The sequence below is a fragment of the Acinonyx jubatus genome, chromosome A1 (assembly GCF_027475565.1).
Source record: "Acinonyx jubatus isolate Ajub_Pintada_27869175 chromosome A1, VMU_Ajub_asm_v1.0, whole genome shotgun sequence".
Taxonomy (NCBI): domain Eukaryota; kingdom Metazoa; phylum Chordata; class Mammalia; order Carnivora; family Felidae; genus Acinonyx; species Acinonyx jubatus.
Window position 1 is genome coordinate 153861312 of NC_069380.1, and position 21499 is coordinate 153882810.

General features: G+C 35.2%; 1 protein-coding gene across 12 annotated transcripts in view; it reads right to left on the bottom strand.

Moving 5' to 3' along the window:
- The window catches only part of FAM172A (family with sequence similarity 172 member A), a 424698-nt gene that overhangs the window by 193319 nt on the left and 209880 nt on the right, over nt 1-21499 (bottom strand). The window lies entirely within an intron of this gene.

The following is a 21499-nucleotide window of genomic DNA, read 5'->3' on the forward strand; positions in this document are numbered from 1 at the left end:
TCTAAACATATAAACCCAGAGACTTGTATATTTCTCCTAACTTGCTAAACCCTAGTATATGCCTATTGCTATAATTCCAAAAGTTCTATAATAATTTCATTTTGTTGTATTTATTTTGATAGTTGATACATGTTGCAATTAAAGTTTAACCTGGATAATGTGAAAAAAGAAAAAAAAAAAAACAAAGAGCTAAATAACACTGATCAAAATACAAACTGATAAAAACTAAGGCAGATCATGAAAATGTTTTGTACAAATAGTTGTTTTAAGCTTTAACACCAAAGAGTAAATTCCCTAAAACTGTCCTGATATTAGGCAATGAAAACAATTTATTTACATTTTCCAGCTTAGAAATTTTATAATATCTTATTAAGGTCCACAATATGATTTCCCTTGCCACCTAGAAGCTATTGTTCCCTGATGTCTATCTGTGACCTAAATTTCTCTTCAAAGCTCCAAACCCATATATGCAAGTGCTTGATGGTCTTTTCCTTATGGATGTCCCACAGATACTTCAAATTCAACCAATTCAACACTGCATGTGACATTCCATCTACAAACCTATGTCACTGTCTTTGCTCCCCACCTCCAGTCAAAATCTGAGCATCTTTTATCTCTCTCTGGCTCAAACTCCACATATATATTCAATCATTAAAATCCCATTGATTTTCTCTCCAACTGTATCCTAAATGCATCCACTTCTCTCTTTTCTCATTTCCTCTGGCTTAGCTCAAACCACCATCATTTCACAAGTGGATGACTGCAATGGTCTCCAGTCCATTTTTACTACTTTTACTATTGCCTATTTAAATGCTCTAATCTGCAGTAAGAACAACCTTTTAAAAATGCAAATATGAGAATGTTGCCATGTTACTCACCCCCTGTTTATTGGACACTTTAAAACTGATTCATTGCCCTCAGGATCAAATTCAAACTCTGTGCGACACCGAAGGCCTTTCATAATCTGCTTCTGTCTTCAACTGCATCTCTTAAAATTGCTCTGCAATATAAGGTGACCAAAAGACCCCCTTTTCCCTCAGTGAGAGACCATATAGAACATTGTCTGTGTTCCAATTTCAGGGAACAACTTCCTAATTGTAGGAAACTTTGTTTTCTCTGGGCTATATCCTTCATTTGGAAAGTAACTCCTGAGCTCTGCCCTCATTTCACCCACCATCGTCACCTGCATAATTTCTACTTGTTTTTCAAAATCAAACAAGACATCACCTTTATCAAAAGTCTTCCCTATCACTCCCAAGGCTAGGTAATGTCTTACAATGATATCTTGTGCATGGTGCTATAATTGCATTGAATAATTTGCATTGTAATTGCTTATTAGATTATCAAAGTCTTGAGGCCAATAGCTACGTCTTGTTCACTGAATCTTAGTGTAATAAATAAATAATGAAAATACAACACATAGCTTCACAATGATTGCTTACAATCTTCAGTCATATACTAAAATACAAATATAGTTTCAAAGATATTTACTGGTAATATGCATATTAAATTATCCACATTTAATGTATATAAAATAAATAAAAGAATAATAATTGGAAATAAATCTATGTAGGGCATTTTTGGCTTTAATAATTTAGCATTCATTAGTTTAAAAAGTAGAAAATGTTTATCATAAAAATCAGCATAGTGGTTAGGTCTAAGGAAAAGAGACAGAGTTGTAAACAGGAAATAGACTTCTAGTGGCTAGCAGTATTTCATTTCTTGACTGGAGTGGTAGTTACACAGGTGTATTCTTTATAGTTATAGTTAAACTGAGTAAAACGAACTTAGCACTTTTCTGTATATGTATGTAGAGTGACCATAGAATTTACTATACAAATCTCTGAGAATGAAGAAAGGTATCATTAGGTCCTGAATGAGAGAACAGGTCTAAATTGGCACTATCCAGAGAAAACACAAATACCTGGTCACCCTAACTATATTTTACAATGAAAGAAATGTAAAAATAAAACAGGAAGAAAGATAATAGAGGTTCTGCTGACTGTTGGCAGAACTAACAATCTTACATAGCTGTGATGGCTCTAAACACCCTTTATATGGAGAGAATAAAAACATATAGGAGATTAACTGTCTCCTTAGGCTTTGTGCTGGAAATGGAGGTGTAAGAATGATAAGAAGTAAGCCATGATTCTGGTCTTTAATGTGTCTGCAATTTCATAAGGCTGTTAACACATAAAGATAAAAGAGGCAGTAGTGTGTGAGGAGCAGTACTTTCTCTATTCCTGGCAGAGTGTCTTGACATCCAGTCTAGTAGGCCCATTATAAATCCATACAATGTGACCTTGGTGAGGTCTTCCATGCTTTCTTCCCACAGTCACCAACTCTTCCTTTACACTGTTGAGATCCTATCTGTCCCATCCTTTCCATTCCCACCTCAGTCTGAATCCTCTTACAAGATTCCCAACTATTCTCATTTCATCTAGTTTTTCCCTTTACTGTGTTGCCAGATCAAGTCGTCCTGAAATCTGGCCCTGATCAACCATTCTCCAGTCTGAAAAAGTAAATTTACTGAAAAACTAATCCACAGGTTCCCAAAATACCTGGAACTCTTAGCCAACATCTTCTCTAACCCAGTCTTTCAAGACTTTCTTCCTATTATTTCTAGGGACGTTGTACTCATGCTCCAGGAAAATTTGGATTATACTTTAATACAAATGGTATCAACTTACAGCGGTTAGACTTAATGTTTTTTTGACTTTTTGATGGTGTGAAAGCAATACACCTTCAGTAAAAACTGCACTGTGAATTTTGACCTTTTCCTAGGCTAGTGCTATGCTGTACAATATGGAGCTAGGTGGTGGTAATGAGCCACAGCTCAGGCAGCCACATGATCATGAGGGTGAACAACCAATATACTTACAACCATTCCACATACAACCTTTCTACTTTTCACTTTCAGTACAGTATTCAATAAATTGCACGAGATATTCAACACTTTATTAGAAAATAGACTTTGTGTTAGATGATTTGGCCCAACTGTAGGCTAAGTGAGAGTTCTGAACATGTTTAAAGTAGGCAAGGCTAAGATACAATGTTAAGTAGTTTGGTGCATTTAATGCCTTTTTGATTTATGACATTTTCAACTTACAACAGGGTTTATTGAGATGGAATTCCACTGTATGTCAAGGAAGAGCTGTGGTCTGAAAACCTTAGACAAAAGTCTCATGAAATTCAGTCTGGGATCTCATGAAACAGCTCATATTAGGCAAAACTTAAAAGATATAGAACATGTCCAGGGTAGCAGTTCAGTAATTCACATATGAGGTAATAAAGACTATAATACTACTCGGGGTGATAGCAGAATAAATGGAAAGGAAGGGATGGAATGAGTCATTACAAAGGAAGAATCAGCAAAACTTTGTGACTCATAGGATATGAGGGAAACTGCCAACCAGGCCCAAATGACCCATCCATGATTAAAGGAGAGCTAAGAACCAACAGTTCTTTCCACCATTCACAAATAAGACTATGATTTTCAGAGATTAGTATCACAGCTGAGTCTTTCCCTCCATCTCTATGGAGACAATATCTGTTAATAGTGGCCTGTCAGCAGGAAGAAAAAGAAACCTCAAGTATCCAAGTGCCCCAAGTGCTTAAATGTTTTTAGCCTGATTCTAAGGTTATCAAATGACTCTTCAGCTTTAGATTTTAAAACCAAATCTTCTAAAAAGTGAGACCCAAGTGAAACAATGTCTATAACACCCAGTTAAGGGGGCCATCTATACTCACAACTAAACAATTACACAAGACTATTCTGGGCCACACTTGACATCTAGTGATCCAAAAATGATACAGGGTAGGAGTCACAGTTTGCCAGCAGGGTAGCACCAGCCATTCCTTTTAAGTGGGAGTCTCGCAGAAGCTCCTGTAACAGATCAGATGGCCTTCCAGGAGTTACTGTCTTGGGACCATGGAATACTAGTTTGGAAATGAGGGAATCAGACTCACTTTAGGCAGATGCAAGAGTTATCCCTGCCTTGAAAGTCTTATACCACATAGAAGCTAATACCTCTTGCAACAACTCTATAGGCATCACGTCAGGATCCCTGGCTGAAAGGGACATGCCCAATTACAGAAGTTACTATTCTCAGGGAAGATCAAAGCTTAGTATTTGTAATTCCTTCTAATCCAGAAGCAGTTTACCAATCAGGGGTCATTTTCTACTGTAGGCAATGTGCCCTAGCAACTAGCCACTTAGAGTAGATGCTACTATGATATGCTTCCCAGAATCCCCTCTCTGAGGCAACTTACACCCAATGACTGGTCAAAATGACATGGATCTGTAAAAGCTCTATCTCTTGCCTCAAGGCAAGACATCTCTGAAAAGCCATACTAGATCTAGAGATCACCAGTGGAGTCAGATGAGGCCTTTGTTGTGATTGTACTGTGATTCAACTTCTTCAGCCAAATTCTATTTTTTAAACTCCACTACAGGTACTGATTCCAAGAGAACTCCCCAACAAAATGCCTGCATGCACCTTCAGAATCTGTTTCTGGGAAACCCAACTTAAGATACCAACTTATCAGGCTTTAAAGGATATAGAGCTAGAAAGTTACCTGAAGATCAGATTCTCATGTAGAAGGGGAAAAGATTTTGCTAACCTTTGACCCACAAAATCTTACAAGAAATATATGGAAAATACACATCTTTTTACATGCATTATTATCCTGCCTATGTTTAAAACTACAGCAAAATATTATTATTGGTCCAACTTTACCTGTCACCTCTACTATTAGCCATGGTAGCTTAAACTGAATCCTATATTATTTCATTGGTTCTTCTCTATCCAGCTATTTCTTTAATCTGTCATTGTCACTTTCCCTTCCTTCTAGAATATTAGCAATTTGATTCTCTTTTGGATACAAACTATAATGCAAGGCATGCTATAGGTATTTAATAAATAACTAACAATATTGTTGACAAAATGTTATGAAGACTGTTTCAAAACCAAGACAATGGAGTACTTACACTCCATTTCAGGAATCTTCAATGTGGCAAAGATTGATGTTCAAAGATGTTCATCACAGTCTCATTTATAAAAGCAAAAATCTGGATAATTCTTAAAATGTCCAATAATGCAAAAATAAAGATTTAAGTAAATTATAGTTTATTTAAGGAAATATTATGTAGCTATTCAATGAGTTTATAAAGTAATACATGCAGTTTACCTAATACAGGGCATAATTTTCACTATATAAAAGGGTTGAAAAAGACTAGAAGAAATCAAAAATATGAAAAGCAGCTGAGCTGCCTATGGATGGTGGAATTATGAGTATTTTCTATTTTTAGATTCTTTACATTTCTCTAAACTTTCAAAAATTCTTACAAAGTACATTATTTTTGTCATAAAACAAGTGGATAGCAAAGAAATTTAGAAATTCTACTGAATGAGTACTGTTGGCTTATTAGGGGGAATCACCATCTGAGCAGGGTCTTTATACCTTCATATCTAAAAATTCAAATATCTGGTCTGAAACCACCACACATTCACAAGCAGCAAACCAGAAGAGTTATGTCAAACAGGTTTAAGAGTAAGCAATGATAGTTGAAGTTTGAGAGTAACTAAAGAAATGAAAAAAAAAAAAAAAACCCCGCAAAAAATTACAAGAGTATGTACAATGCAATAGCCTGAAACTACTGTAATTGAGCAAGATGGGAGCAGTACTGTAGATAAAGCACAATAACAGATAGGAGCAACAGTAATCTTGCATCATCAAAAACAAGTTAATGATATTATGTGAATTCCATTTTTCAAAGAACTAGCGACATACAATTAAGAACAGTTTTACTCAAAATATTATTTTATCAACAAATGGTGTTGGGAAAATTGGACAGCAACATGCAAAAGAATGAAACTGGACCTCCTTCTTACACCATACACAAAAATAAAATCAAAATGGATGAAAGACCTAAATGTGAGACGGGAATCATCAAAATCCTAGAGAGGAACACAGGCAGCAACCTCTTTGACATTGGCTGTAGCAACTTCTTACTAGACAACGTCTACAGAGGCAAGGGAAACAAAAGCAAACATGAACTATTAGGACTTTACCAAGATAAAAAGCTTCTGCAGAGTGAAAGAAACAACAAAACTAAAAGTCAACCTACCGAATGGAAGAACATACTTGCAAATGACGTATCAGATAAAGGGGTTAGTATCCAAAATCTATAAAGAACGTATCAAACCCAACACCCCAAAAACATAATCTGGTTAAAAAATGGGCAGAAGACATGAATAGACATTTTTCAATGAAGACATCCAGATAGCTAACAGACACATGAAAGATGCTCAACATCATGCATCATCAGGTAAATATAAATCAAAACTACGATGAGATATCACCTCACATCTGTCAGAATCTGTAAGATTAACAACACAGGAATGACAGATGTTGGCAAGGATGCAGACAAAAGGGAACCCTCTTACACTGCTGGTGGGAATGAAAACTGGTGCAGCCATTCTGGACAACAGTATGGAGGTTTCTCAAAAAGTTAAAAATAGAACTACCCTACAACCCAGCAATTGCACTATTAGGTACTTACCCAAAGGATACAAAAATACTGATTCCAAGGGACACACCCACTCCAATGTTTATAGTAGCGTTATCAACAATAGCCCAATTACAGAAAGAGTCCAAATGTCCATTGACTGATGAATGGATAAAGAAGTGGTTTATATATACAATGGAATATTACTCAACCTTCAAAAAGAATGAAATCTTGCCATTTGCAACGACATAGATGGAGCTACAGAGTATCATGCTAAGCAAAATAAGTCAGAGAAAGACAAACACCATATGATTTCACCCGTATGTGGCATTTAAGAAATAAAACAGATGAACATGGGGTGGTGGGGGGCAGGGGGAGAGGCAAACCAGAAAACATACTCTTAACCATGGAGAACAAAGTGAAGGTTACTGGATGGGATGGGTTAAATGGGTGATAGGTATTAAGGAGGGTACTTGAGATGAATACCATGTGTTACATGTAAGTGATGAGTCACTAAATTCTATACCTGAAACTAATATTACATTATATGTTAACTAACTGGAAATTAAAAATGTGAAGAAAAAATATCATTTTAAAAAACAGGTGATAAAGGAGATAAATCTTAGCTATAAAAAAGTTGGCTTTCATATGTAACTAGTTCCCAAAGCTTTCACAAAATTATAGCTTTTTACTATTCACTTTTCAAGAGAGCCAGATTCCTACCATTTTAAGACATAACAAATTCTGCCAAATATTTGTTGCCTCCCACAACAGGTAAGCACAATAATGGTAGCACAGGAAATAATAAACGGAGAGTGGTTTTTAATATGTATTTCTGACATATTACATTACTAAAATCCCAATTTTATACAAGTGGTGATTCCGTTCTAAGGTAAATTTGTGTCATTTCCAACTTGCAGCCCACATTTTGCCCACAAACATTACATATTTACAAATCATAATCTGAAGAATGTATATTACCAATAATATATTTTGAAACTAAACAGATTTCAAAAGGAAAAGACTTTCTTAATATGCTTCAATTACAGAAATGCAAACATACTAAATCTGCATTATAGGTTTCTTCATCATATCAGAGTTCATATGGTACTGAGTAACTTATAATTTTAGAATATGCAAACATACGAACCACATGAAAAGAAGTAAATCTATTAATTAGAGTCTGCTGGAGGCCGAATGCACAGGATATTTATACTGTGGAACTGGGCTGTACTCAGGTTGAATTTCCTGATGTACCCTTGCCATCATTTATTGTTAAATGCCAAACAGAAGTGATGCAGTAACCAAAGCCTTATCACATATGCCAGATTCTACTACCTAGGCATTGCAAAGTCTGCATTTATGATGGACTACCTGAGCTGATAACACACGGAATTATCTAAACAACATTTGCATATTTGTGTAATTATTTTCTAAGGTTAATTAGCTCCTGTAAAGCATTTCACCCTTTGAGACTGCTTACAGTGACAGGTTCACATATTTTCTGAACCATTGCCAAATTTGACAGATTTTTCTTCAGCTAACCTGTTGCTACAAAATTATAAAATGAATGCTCCTATAGTATATACTTTAAACTTATAATTCATTTTAAGAAAAGTAAAATGAAAGTTTATGAACTGAAGGTTTTTTACACGTCCAATTTTAAAATAAAAATGTCACGATTATTTTGCTTCATGTAAATCTTTCTGTGTTTATACTGGTAAGTGTATCAACTAAGAAAATTATATGTATTAAAATCTAGCATTTTTGACTTTAAACTAGCATATACCTATGTCACCACTTTCAGTTGAGTCACATATGTCTCACATACATACGCTCCTACCCCCAACAGCTGTCCTTAGTTCTATCACTGATTTGCTATTTACATGGAAGACATCAACTGGAGAAAGAACACTAATATAAAATCTATACCTTCTATACATTTTTTACGGCAAAATTTGCAAATCAAAGTTCTTTCTTTTAAAAAGCTAAGACTTTTCATTAGGTAAAATGTATCTCAATGAAATCTAGATGGAGGCAGATAAGTCAAATGGATTTCTGAGGATGCAAAAATGTACATTACCATCTTTCATCCAACTCATCCACAAGTACAAAATGAAAGAAAATTAATATTTTTAGGAATTGGCTGGTTCAGTACCTTTCCAGAAGAAATGAAACACAAATACCATATGACCATAACCTAGAAAGGCATACACAAGGAACTTACATGCTTTAGCTTTAAACTTTTAGATGATTCTGTTAAGAACTTTGTATGTGAACATAGCATAAATTGTGCACTAGTACAGAACAAACGTAAAAACAGTTATGTATAAAATATATTTTACTTCAAATGAGATATATTTTAATTTTGATCCATTTAAATAGTTTGGATTAAAAATTTATCTTCATTTTGGCATATTTTAAATGTGTGATCTTTAAAAAAGTATGTATTTGTGTTTAACAGTGATTACAGGACTAGGGGTATATATAAATGCATAAAAACTAATGGTATAGCATACATATAATAAAAACAATTTTAAAAGTAAAGCACTTTTATTTTGTTTTTAAATATTAAGTTGATCCATATGGAGTTACCAACATTAGACATTTTTGACCTTAAAAAGTGGCAATTTCATACCATTCAATCTTAAATATAATGAAAATAGACAAAAGAATCTATAAGCTAGAGACATCTTGAAGCTATCAACTTTTGCTTGCCTTTTAGGTGTCCAGGTATTATTGACAGCTATCCATCTTAAAGACAGATTCAAGGCTATGTTACTTGTCAATATGGCTACCTTAATAAATTATAAATGGCTATGAACAGAATGAACATAACTGACAAAAGGATCAGTATTCAGAAGTGTATCAAAGATATTTGAACTTCACATATCTCAAGCTTAGCATGTCCAAAAGCAAAATCTGAATTGGTTTTCTGATCCCATTATCCGTTTTCTTTCAGTCTTTCTCATCTTGCTAAGTGGTACCTCCACCCCACCCTGTTGTTCGAGCCAAAAATATACAAGTGACCCTTGACCTTTTCCTCTTCCCCTGTCCTTCAATTTATCCAATTTCATTTATCCTCCAAAATGTTTCTAGAATCCGTAAACTTCTAATTTCCACTCTTACTATCCCAGCCCAAGGTATCACCATATCTTGACTAAGACATTAACCACTTGAACTGGCTATATGCTCTCCCTCATTTAATCTGACAATGACATTATGACATAGATGCTCTAAATATCCCAATTTCCAGAGAGTAATTAATTTTCTCAATGTGATACAACTTGCCAGACTGTAAGCTAACCTGTCTGGTTCTGGCATCTGCTAGGCTATACTAGCTAACCTTTTAAATCATATTGGGCTGACATGAACACTGTTTTTTTGTTTTGTTTTGTTTGGTTTGGTTTTTAGTCTGTTTCAATATAAAGTTTAAACAACAATTAACTATCAAGAAGTTAGTAAAACAAAAAAAAAACAGATAAGCAAATAATTATGATCCATTATTTATGGAAATGGTGTCAAATGCTTTGTGATTGAGCCATAATTACCCCAAAATATGGGTAACCTGGAACGGAAAGCAGATAGGGCTGTTAGGATTCCTAGATTCCAAAACTATGCTCTAAGCTCTTCCAATAAAGTAAACATTAATGATTCTATTCACTCTAATAAAATTTAGGCTTCCCTCTTAGTGCAACCTATAGTGCAATCATAATAATGCTTTTAAAGTACATATTGAGGCAGGCACAGATCTATATACTTTATAAATAGTAACTCACTTAATCCAGACAACAATTCTATGAAGTACGTACTATTATTATCTGCATAATCAGATGCACAGGCAAAGAATGATTAAGAAACTTACTCAAGAAAATTGCTACTATATGGCAGAGCTAGAGTTCAAACCTAGGTAGTCTGACCACCCCCTCCCCCACCATATATGTAATCTCAAATCCTGTATACTGCATCATTGAAATACATTTAATATCCTTCCCTCTATGTAGGCATAACCAAAGCTACTGCTTTTTGTAGCAATGAACCAAATGGTTAAGAGCTTTTAAGAAAAAAGGGACAAGAGTGTTGCTTATATAGGTAACACGTACTGTGGGCCAGGTTCATATGAAAAAAAGACTCTTTGTGAAGTGAAAAAGCTTATTTTCTGAAAGTTAAACATGTTCTTCTTTTCCTTGAATAGCTTCTGCCACCTTATGAGAGAGAAATTGAACCTAGCTTAAGATCTATTATTAATTTTCTGCCATTTATTCATCTACAACAAAGAAAAAAGGCTAAGTGAAAGAAGCTAGACACAAAAGACTACATGTTATATGATTTGATTGATAGGAAATTCTAGAAAAGCCAAAACTGTAGTATTAAAATGTAAATTAGCAGTTGGCAGGGTCAAACAGACTGCCAAAGGACACATGAGAAAGGTTTTTGGGGTGATGCAAATGATTTTCTATCATGATGGTAGTGATAGTTACACAATGGTATACATTAATCAACCACAGCCAACTGTACACTTAAAGTTGGTACAATTTACAGTATATAAATTTTATCTCAATAAAGCTGACCAAAGGAAGAAAGAACAAGAAAAAAAGGTAAATCTTTTTCCTAAACAGAGGTGATCAAACCTATTATAAATAAAGTTTTACTGGAACAGAGCCATGTCCACTTGTTCATTATCTATGGCTGCTTTCTCTTACAACAGTGGAGTTTAGGAGTTGTGACAAAGTCCATATGGCCTGAAAGTTTAAATTAGTTACTCTCTAGTTTTTTAAGAAAGTTTACTGACCTCTTCTCTAAATCCTTACGATCTAGTTGCAGCTTAGAACAGCAAATTAAACATCCATATCTGACAGCATTAACAACCCAAACCCCATAAAAACTATAGCAAAAGGTTTTTTTGTTTTTTGTTTTTTAAACAAAGACAAATCCACAAGGCCTAGGAAGAAATGAAGGAAGATTTTGGAAGATGGAGACCAGAAAGAATGGCAACCGATTTATCAGATCCAAGAAAGTCAAATCCCAAGTTGGTCATGAGAAAAGCTCACTGTCTAACTCCATTTATGATGCAAAATTCTCCAAAGCATAGAGATACATTTCTAAGTACCTTGGAACTGAAGGAAAGCAGATAGAAGAAAGAAAGACAAATACTGTGTGATCTCACTTATATGTGCAATCTTAAAAAAAAAAAAAACAAAAAAACCCCACACAAACACACACAAAAAAACCAAACTCATATAAAGGAGAATAAATTGATGGTTGCCAGGCATTGCAGGGTGGGGAAATGCGTGAAGGTGGTCAGAGGGTACAAACTCCCAGTTATAAGATGAATAAGTTTAGGGAACATAATGAACAGTACGATGACTACAGTTAATAAGACTATATCGTATGTTTAAAAGTTGCTAAAAGGGTAGATTTTAAAACTTCTCCCCACCAAAAAAAAAAAAAAAAGTACTGAGTGAGCTGATGAATGTGTTTATAGCTAACCTTACTGTGGTAATCATTTTGCAATGTATACACATATAAAGTCAACATGTTGCATACCTTAAACTTACATAATTGTTATATCTCAATAAAGCTGGATAAAATTCCAACACTAAAAAAAAATTGGTAAGGGTGGGCATGGTGGAAAATTCCCAACAAGTAGACTACTCCTATTGCCTACAGTGAAGCTCAAACATTATAAAACCTACTAATACGCTTAGAGGTTCCAATTAGCTTTTTAATTACCACTAATAAACATTAACAGACAACCACATGTAATTAGACACCTGAAGAAAGGCTTTAATACAAAATATAGAGACCAGAATAGAAAAAAGCAATTTGGAAGAAACAAAGACTTTGATGAAAGAGGAAAATTTCAAAAACACTGCCATTAGCTTTAGAGAGATCACAGAAGATAATACATGCATAAAAGAAATGTACTATTAAAAAGAGATATTCAAAGAATAAAAAGAGTTCTTTCAAATTAAAAGCAAAACATCTGGAAAAAAATTTCAATAGAGGGGTTAGATGATTAAGTTAAGGGAATCTCCTAGAAGCAAAAGATATGAAAAATAGAAAAGCAGAAAGTCCAATGATAAGTCTAAGAGATTCATCGTTCCAAAATAGTTCTAGAAATAAAAAGACAAAATGTAAGGGAAGAAATCAACAACAAAATATTTAAGAACATTTTTAGAACACTAGCTGATAGATTGTAAAGGCTGACAAAATACCCTGCATAATGGATGAATGAGATCTATATAGAGGCATACTAGTGTGAAATTTAGAACTCAGGAATGAAGAGAAGATTCTATAAGTTTCAAGAAAGAAAACTAAATGATTAGGATTCAGCACAATATTGGACTTTTCAATAGTAATTGGAGAATCAAGAGCATGATAAAAAATTTCTCCAAAATTCAAAAGGAAAATAATATCCAACTTATAATCCTATACCCAGCCAAAATATCATCAAATATAAATGTAAGATGAAAACCTTTTCAAACACACAAAGATGAAAAAAATAGTATCTCATTACTCTCTTCTAAAGAAACAACTAGAAGATGTGCTCCTTCAAAGTAAGAAATAAAATAAGAAAGATGAAGACATGAACTATAGGAAATAGAAGAAATAATACAAGAAAGTGACAAAGGGAGTCTTCAAAAGAAAATGATAAAGCAAGATTCCAGAATGATAGCTGTACATCAGATGCAGTGGGCAACCGGATCAGGAGGTAGTGGTGGGACTTATGAGGCAGATATGCTAAGGACTGTCATCACCATGGCCCCCACTAACACTTCATCATCATCCTAAGACATAAGGACCCAACAGTTCAAACCTAGATTGCTATTTGTATTTGGCTTTTCCTAACCATATGTGGATGAGATTCTTGTCTCCTGTTTATGATCTGTTGTTGTTTCAGCTGAGGGCACTGAATATACCTCACAAAAGTATTGTGCTTTCACTAAACTACAAGCTAGAGGTAGATCATGGGAAGCTGAGAAATAGGAAATACAGAGCAGCACATTTCTTCTAGCCATTTTTATGCTGATTTTCTCTGCTACATGCTCCAACTATAGAAAGTAATGTTTTTCAAGACAACATTGTTCCTTGACTTTCCTGTAAAAGAGCTATTGTAAATGTTGAGGGAAGCTGAGGTCAGAGCACAATCCAAGTATCTGTTCAGCTTACCTTCTACTAAGGGCTTTCATTTACACTAACAATATTTTCCTATCTTTACATAACTGCATCTGTGCTTGCTGCTCAATATTTCCAGTTGAACAACACATTATTTATGAATACATACAGTAATGGTGGTAGTTTTACTGTAAGGTACGGCTCAGTACCCCAAACGCTGACCCCACGAAATTGAAGAACTCATCCCCCCATCTGCTCTGAGTGTTGATGGCTGACAGCTCTTGCAGCCAAGCACCTTTCTCCTGTTATTGATTTCCTGGGAAGGGAACCACCATATCCAAGATTATACCTCCTTCTTAGAGGGCAGCTGCTTTGAATGGCTGGTTAGTGCTGGGGAATAAGGGCCTAGCTCCCTTGCCCCAGTTTGGGAGAACTATCTTTGCTCCCTTTGAAGACTAGCTATGATTCCTTCAATTCTCTAAAGGTGTTTATCCTGAGAATAATCCCCAGTAAATCTCCCACTGGCTCATTAGATCATTATGCTCATCTTTCCATCAATCTGCTTCTAAGGGAATCTGATCTATGACAGTTGGTTCCAGTGTCTGGTCTTAAAAAGGTGACTCTAAGGTATAAATTTTGGAGATGAATTACCTGTCCACCGGCTAGCTGGCAACAAGACTTCAATGCCTGTAGTAGGTGGAATACTGACAAACCCTGGCATGCAGTAGCAGTGCAACCATTAAAAATTTTCAGCAATAATGAACTAGAAGTATATACTGGCAGAAAGGAATACACCAGCAGGTACATGCATTGGCATTGAAAAGTATATCATTATAAGGACTATAGGATTGGATGGTCATTTCCAAGGGCAATAGATGCTTTGTAAACAAAACAAAACAAGATAAAAGGCTGAGAGTGATTAATTAGCACAAGACTAACAGTGAAAGCCAGAGAATTTCCATAGCATCATGTAGAGATACTCTCACCTTCTGCAGCAGGAAGGCAAAACACACTAAGGACTAGGCCCAGTATTTTTATGATAGAAGTAGAGCTCGGGAGAACGCTGGATTCTCAGATGTACAATACAGGGTTAGGGCCCTAATTCACAAGGAGTGGAACCCTGAGCCAAGGAGTGGAGGCATCTACATCTTTTAAGTCCCCAGATTCCCCTGAACCTTCAAAGCTTACAGAAGTAGCCCATGCCTCTGTGTTAAAGGCTTGTGCATGCTTGAAGATGATGCAGAAGCTACTGCTTTTGCCAGACAACATGTGCTCCCTTGACCCCCGCTCTCACTTCCACTTCTGGTCCTACGCCAATAACTGGGATTAAGTCATTGTATACCCTATCCAGGGAAGTGCTGGGTCTCCTAAGAGAGGAAAGGGACTACCCCATGAAGGAGTTGCAAGACTTAGTCTATACTTATAGGCAGGAGCAAAGGAGTGTATATGGGACTGAATTCTGAACATGCTGGATCAAGGAGGATACAACATTCAGTTGGATAAGGAGAGTTCATTGATACATAAGCACTGTCTCAGGATATAGGATTTAACATCTGTTTAAATTTTCTATTGCTGCAGTAACACAATGCCTCAAATTTAGTGGCTTAAAACAACACAAATGTATTATCTTATATCTCTGTATGTTGGAAGTCTGACATAGGTCACCCTGGGCTACAATCAAGGGGTCCTTTCTGAAGGTTTTAATGGAAAATCCATTTCCTTGCCTTTTCTAGCTTCCGGAGGCTGCCCCTTTGGCTTACAGCTTCCTTCTTCCATCTTAAAGTCAGCAGCCTTGTATCATTCTGACCATTCTTCCATAGTTATATCTCCTTTTCCACTCACACTTTTGCTTCCCTCTTCTACTTTTAAGAACTTGAATGATTATATCAGGCCCACCTAATTAATCTAGGACAATCTCCCTATTATGAGGTCCTTAATGTTAATCATATCTGCATTTTTTTTTTTTTTTTGGCCATGTAAAATAACATACTCACAGGTTCTAGGGATTAGAATGTGGGCATCTTTGGAAGACACTATTCTGCCTACCACAACATCCTAGCAAGAACTCAGAGATTGTTATAATTCCTTGCAAAGTAACTCTTGGAAGCCTGAAGAAAGTAAAGACACACACTAAGTGAAGACCTTGTACCATGTGATCACTTACAAGAGAGGAGCCACCACAGAAGAGGCAATAAACAACCGAGAAGACAGGAAGACTCAGCCAGTTTACGTCTGTCAGATTCTGATACTGGCTAACTTAGAGTTGGCACACTCAGTGCATGAATGGAGAAACCACAGTAGCAAAGACAGATGTGATGTATAGGCCCACAAGCATACATACAATTCACTTACCAAGGTTGATCTAGCTACTACCATCTAATGAATAACTGAGTACGGTGAGAAGCAAGAGAAATACCTTTGATTGTGTGTGTGTGTGTGTGTGTGTGTGTGTGTGTGTGTGTGTGTGTGTGTGTTGGGGAGGGGATAATGGTTAGAAGACTATTTTATAACCCTAAAGGTAATTAGCATTATGATAGCACATTGAAGACATGTCAAGCATTCCAGACAGCACGGTCTAGAACATTCTCTATAAACAAAATGGTATAGTCAGAAGCTAAGTATGACTCACAGGATCTATATCTGAATCTAAAGCTACAATTATGATATAGCAAAAACTCATGTCAACCTGTGCCATCAAGAAAAGGTTAAATTATTTTCAGTATGCATTACATACATAGCACATTTTGTAGAAATTTGGGGGATGAAGGGAGGTTATTAGGGAAGCAGGGATTTCCTGGGGGTCCTGGAGAGCTTTTGTGCGGGGAGGACAAGTACTTTTAGGCATCGTGGATCAAATGTAAATGCCTATGATTTGATATCTCTGCTTTGTAAGATACGTTAACCAGATGATTTGTCTGTGATTATACTTGAAAAACAAGATGTGTAAACTGTCTCCAAAGAATTAATAATTTAAAAACTATGCAAAGATTATTTACAATTGCCAGAGACAATATATTTATACACCCACACATATGCACGTTCGTTCTCTCTCTCTCAGACTTCAGTTCTTATCCAGACAGCGCTGTTTAACCAGCTTTGTCTTAGAGTGATTACTTACTCTTTTGGATGCTCAAAATCCTCAGTTGTACATGAGAGGTTAGTCTGGGAAACCTTTAAAACTGTACCTTTTCCCAATAAAATAGAACAAAAACTTTGGGAACAAAGAGAATCTGGGTTGCTATCTCATAGGGTACAGAATAGGGAGGTCGAACAGATGTAAAGTAAAAAGCCTGGCAAACAGCATGTAACAAATGTTTTACCTGCAAGATATACTGCAAAAATGTAAGTTATTTATGTGCTTGCAATGGCTATTTACTGTTATAAATGAACTTCTTAAAACACCTTGAAAATATACTGATAAAAACTATATTAATTAAAACATATTGTAACTTCCCTATTATAAAACCTAATTCATTCAAACAAATTTGGATATTCTAAATTTGTGAAAAATTTGAGCTGAAGTAGTATTTTAGTCTTTAATTTAATTTAATCTTAATTCTGGTGTAGTTAACATACTGTGCTTTTTAAGTTTCAGATACACAACACAGTGATTCAACAGTTCAATCCATTACGCAGTGCTCATAAGATGAGTGTACTCTTAACCCCCTACACCTATTTCACCCATTACCCCATGCACCCTCCCGCTGGTAGCCATCTGTTTGTTCTCTACAATTAAGAGTTTGTTTTGTTGGTTTGTCTCTTTTTTCTCTCCCCTTGTTTTATTTCTTAAATTCCAAATATGAATAGCATCATATGGTATTTGTCTTTCTTTGGCTGGCTTATTTCACTTAGCATTATACTCTCTAGATCCACCCATGCTGTTTCAAATAGCAAGACTGAATTATTTTTAATGGCTGAATAATATTCCATTCATTGTACATGTATACCGCTTCTTCTCTATGCATTCATCTATCAATGGACACTTGTGCTGCTTCCATAATTTGGCTACTGTAAATAATGCTGCAGTAAACACAGAGCTGCATACATCTCTTTGAATTAGTGCCTTCATATGCTTTAAGTAAATACTCTGTATTGCAATCAATGGATTGTAGGGTAGTTATATTGTTAAGTAGTGGCTGTGCCAGTTTGCATTCCCACCAACAGTGCACAAAGCTTTCTTTTTCTCCATACCCTTGCCAAAACTTGTTGTTTCTTGTGTTTTTGATTTTAGCTTTTCCAACAGGTGTAGGGTGTAGGCTCATTGTGGTTTTGATTTGCATTTCCCTGATGAGTGATGTTAAGAATCTTTTCATGTGTCTTTTTGCCATCTCTATGTCTTCTGTGCAGAAATGTCTATTCACGTTTTCTGCCCATTTTTTAAATTGGATTATTTGTTTTTTGGGTGTTGAGTTGTATAAATTCTTTATATATCTTGGATATGAATGTTTTATTAAATATGTCATTTGCAAGTATTTTCTCTCATTCAGTTAGGTTGTCTTTTAGTTTTGCTGGTTGTTTCCTTGCTGTGCAGAAGCTTTTAATTTTGATGTATTGTGAATAGTTTAGTTTTGCTTTTATTTCTTTAGCTTCAGGAGACATATCCAGAAAGATGTTGCTATTGCTGATATCAGAGAAATTATTGCGTAGACTCTCTTCTAGGATTTTTATGGTTTTATGTCTCACATTTACATCCTTAATCCATTTATTTTTGTGTATGGTGAAAGACAGTGGTCCAGTCACATTCTTTTGCATATAGCTGTCCAGTTTCCCCAACAACATTTGCTAAAGAAACTGTCTTTTTCCCATTGGATATTATTGCCTCCTCTGTCAAAGACTAATTGGCCATATAATTTTGGGTGTATTTCTGAGCTTTCTATTCTGTTCCATTGATCTATAGGTCTATTTTTGTGTCAGTACCATACTATTTTGATCACTACAGCATTGTAATATAACTTGATGTCCAGAATTATGTTACCTAGCTTTTTCTTTTTCAAGATTGCTTTGGCTATTTGGGGTCTTTTGTGCTTCCATACAAATTTTAGGATGGTTTTTTCTAGTTCTGTGAAAAATGATGTTGGCATTTTGATAGGGAGTGCATTATAAACATATAGATTGTTTAGGTATTATGGACACTTTAGCAATAGTTGTTCTTCCAATCCATGAGCATCAAATATCTTTCCATTTCTTTGTATCATCTTCAATTTCTTTCACTAATGTTTTAGAGTTTTCAGAGTACAGGTCTTTCACCTCTTTGGTTAAGTTTATTTCTAGGTATTTTATTATTTTTGGTGTAAATATAAATAGGATTTTCTCAATTTCTGTTACTTTATTATTAGGGGACAGAAATACTATGGATTTCTGAATGGGTGACAGGCATTGAGGAGGGCACTTTGTGGGATGAGCACAGGGTATTGTATGTAAGAGATGAATCATGGGAATCTACTCCCGAAACCCAGAGCACAGTGTATACACTGTATGTTAGCTAACTAGACAATAAATTATATTTAAAAAAGAAAAATTCAGATTCTCATAAAGAAAATAAAAATTACTTGAATATTAGAAAAACAGAAATACTATGGATTTCTGTACACTGATTTTGTATCTTGCAACTTTAGTGAATTCATTTATCAGTTCTAGTAGTTTTTTGGTGGTCTTTAGGGTTTGTTTGTTTTTTTTAATATATAGTATCATGCCATTTGCAAATAGTCAAAGTTTTACTTCCTCCTTACCAATCTGAATGCTGTTTACTTCTTTATCTTGCCTGAATACTATGACTAGGACTTCCAGTACTATGTTGAATAAAAGTAGTGAGTGGACATCCTTGTCTTGTTCCTGACCTTAGCGGAAACGCTCCCAGTTTTCCTCTACTGAGTAAGATGTCAGCTCTACGTTTTTCATATTTATTACGTTGAAGTATGTTCCCTCAAAACCTTTATTGTTTTTTTTTATTATGAATGGATGTTATACTTTGCCAAATGCTTTTTCCTAAATCTATCAAAAATGATCATACGGTTTAGTGATCTTATTGATGTGATGTATTATGATTGATTTGCAAATGCTGAATTGCCCTTAACATCCCAGCAGTAAATCCCACTTGACTGTGGTAATGATTTTTTTTTTTTTGAGTGTATTGTTGCATTGGGTTTGCCAGTATTTTGTTGAGGATTTTCACATCTATGTTCATCAGAGATACTGGCCTGTAGTTCTCTCTCTCTCTCTTTGATGTGTTTTAATCTTGTTTTTATATCAGGTAATACTGAACTCATACAATGAATTTGGAAGTTTTCTTTCCTCTTGTATTTTTTTTTCAATATATGAAGTTTATTGTCAAATTGGTTTCCATACAACACCCAGTGCTCATCCCAAAAGGTGCCCTCCTCAATACCCATCACCCACCCTCTCCTCCCTCCCACCCCCCATCAACCCTCAGTTTGTTCTCAGTTTTTAAGAATCTCTTATGCTTTGCCTCTCTCTGACCTCAGCCGTAGCAATTTCTTACTTGACACATCCCCAAAGGCAAGGGAATTAAAAGCAAAAATGAACTACTGGGACCTTATGAAGATAAAAAGCTTCTGCACAGCAAAGGAAACAACCAACAAAACTAAAAGGCAACCAACGGAATGGGAAAAGATATTTGCAAATGACATATCGGACAAAGGGCTAGTATCCAAAATCCATAAAGAGCTCACCAAACTCCACACCCGAAAAACAAATAATCCAGTGAAGAAATGGGCAGAAAACATGAATAGACTCTTCTCTAAAGAAGACATCTGGATGGCCAACAGGCACATGAAAAGATGCTCAACATCGCTCATCAGGGAAATGCAAATCAAAACCACACTCAGATTTCCTCTTGTATTTTTTGAAAAAAGTTTGAGAGAGGAAGTATTAATTCTTTTTTAAAAGTTTGGTAGAATTTACCTGTGAAGCCATCTGGTGATAGACTTTTGTTCAGTGGGAGTTCCTTGATTACTAATTCAATTTTATTGCTGGTAATTGGTCTGTTCAAATTTTGTCTCTTCCTCCTTCAGAGTTGATAGGTTACATGTTTCTAGGAACTTATCCATTTCTTCTAGGTTGTCCAATTTGTTAGCATATAATTTTTCATAACATTCACTTATAATCCTTTGTATTTCTCTGGTATTGGTTGCTATTTCTACTCTTTCATTTGTGTTTTTATTTGAGTATTTTCTTTCCCCACCCCCACCCCTTTTTTTTTCTTTTTGACAAGTCTGGTAAAATTTTATGAATTTTGTAGATCTTTGCAAAGAACCAGCTCTTGGTTTCATTGATTCAATATTATTATTATTTTTATTATTTATTATTATTATTTTTTAGTTTCTATATCATTTACTTCTACTCTTTTATTATTTCCTTCCTTCTGCTGGTTTGGGTTTTTTTTTTTGTTTTGTTTTGTTTTTCTTTTTCTAGCTCCTTTACATGTAAGATTAGGTTATTTGAGATTTTCTTGCTTCTTGGGGTAGGCCTATCTTGCTACAAACTTCCCCTCTTAGAACCACTTTGCCTTATCAAAGAGATTTTGTACAATTGTTTTTCATTTTTCTCCGCGTAATTTTTTATTTCTTCTTTGATTTCTTGGTTGATCCATTTATTTAGTAGCATGTTATTTAAGTTCTTTCCAGATTTTTTTCTTACAGTTGATTTCTAGCCTCATAGTATTTCAGAAAAGAAGCATGGAATGACTTGGATGTTTCTGAATTTGTTGAGACTTGTTTTGTAGCCTAATATGTGACCTATTTTGGAGAATGTTCCATGTGCACATGAAAAGAATGTGTATTCTGCTGTTTTAGGATGGAATGCTCTGAATGTAACTGTTAAATCCATCTGGTCTAGTGTCATTCAAAGTCA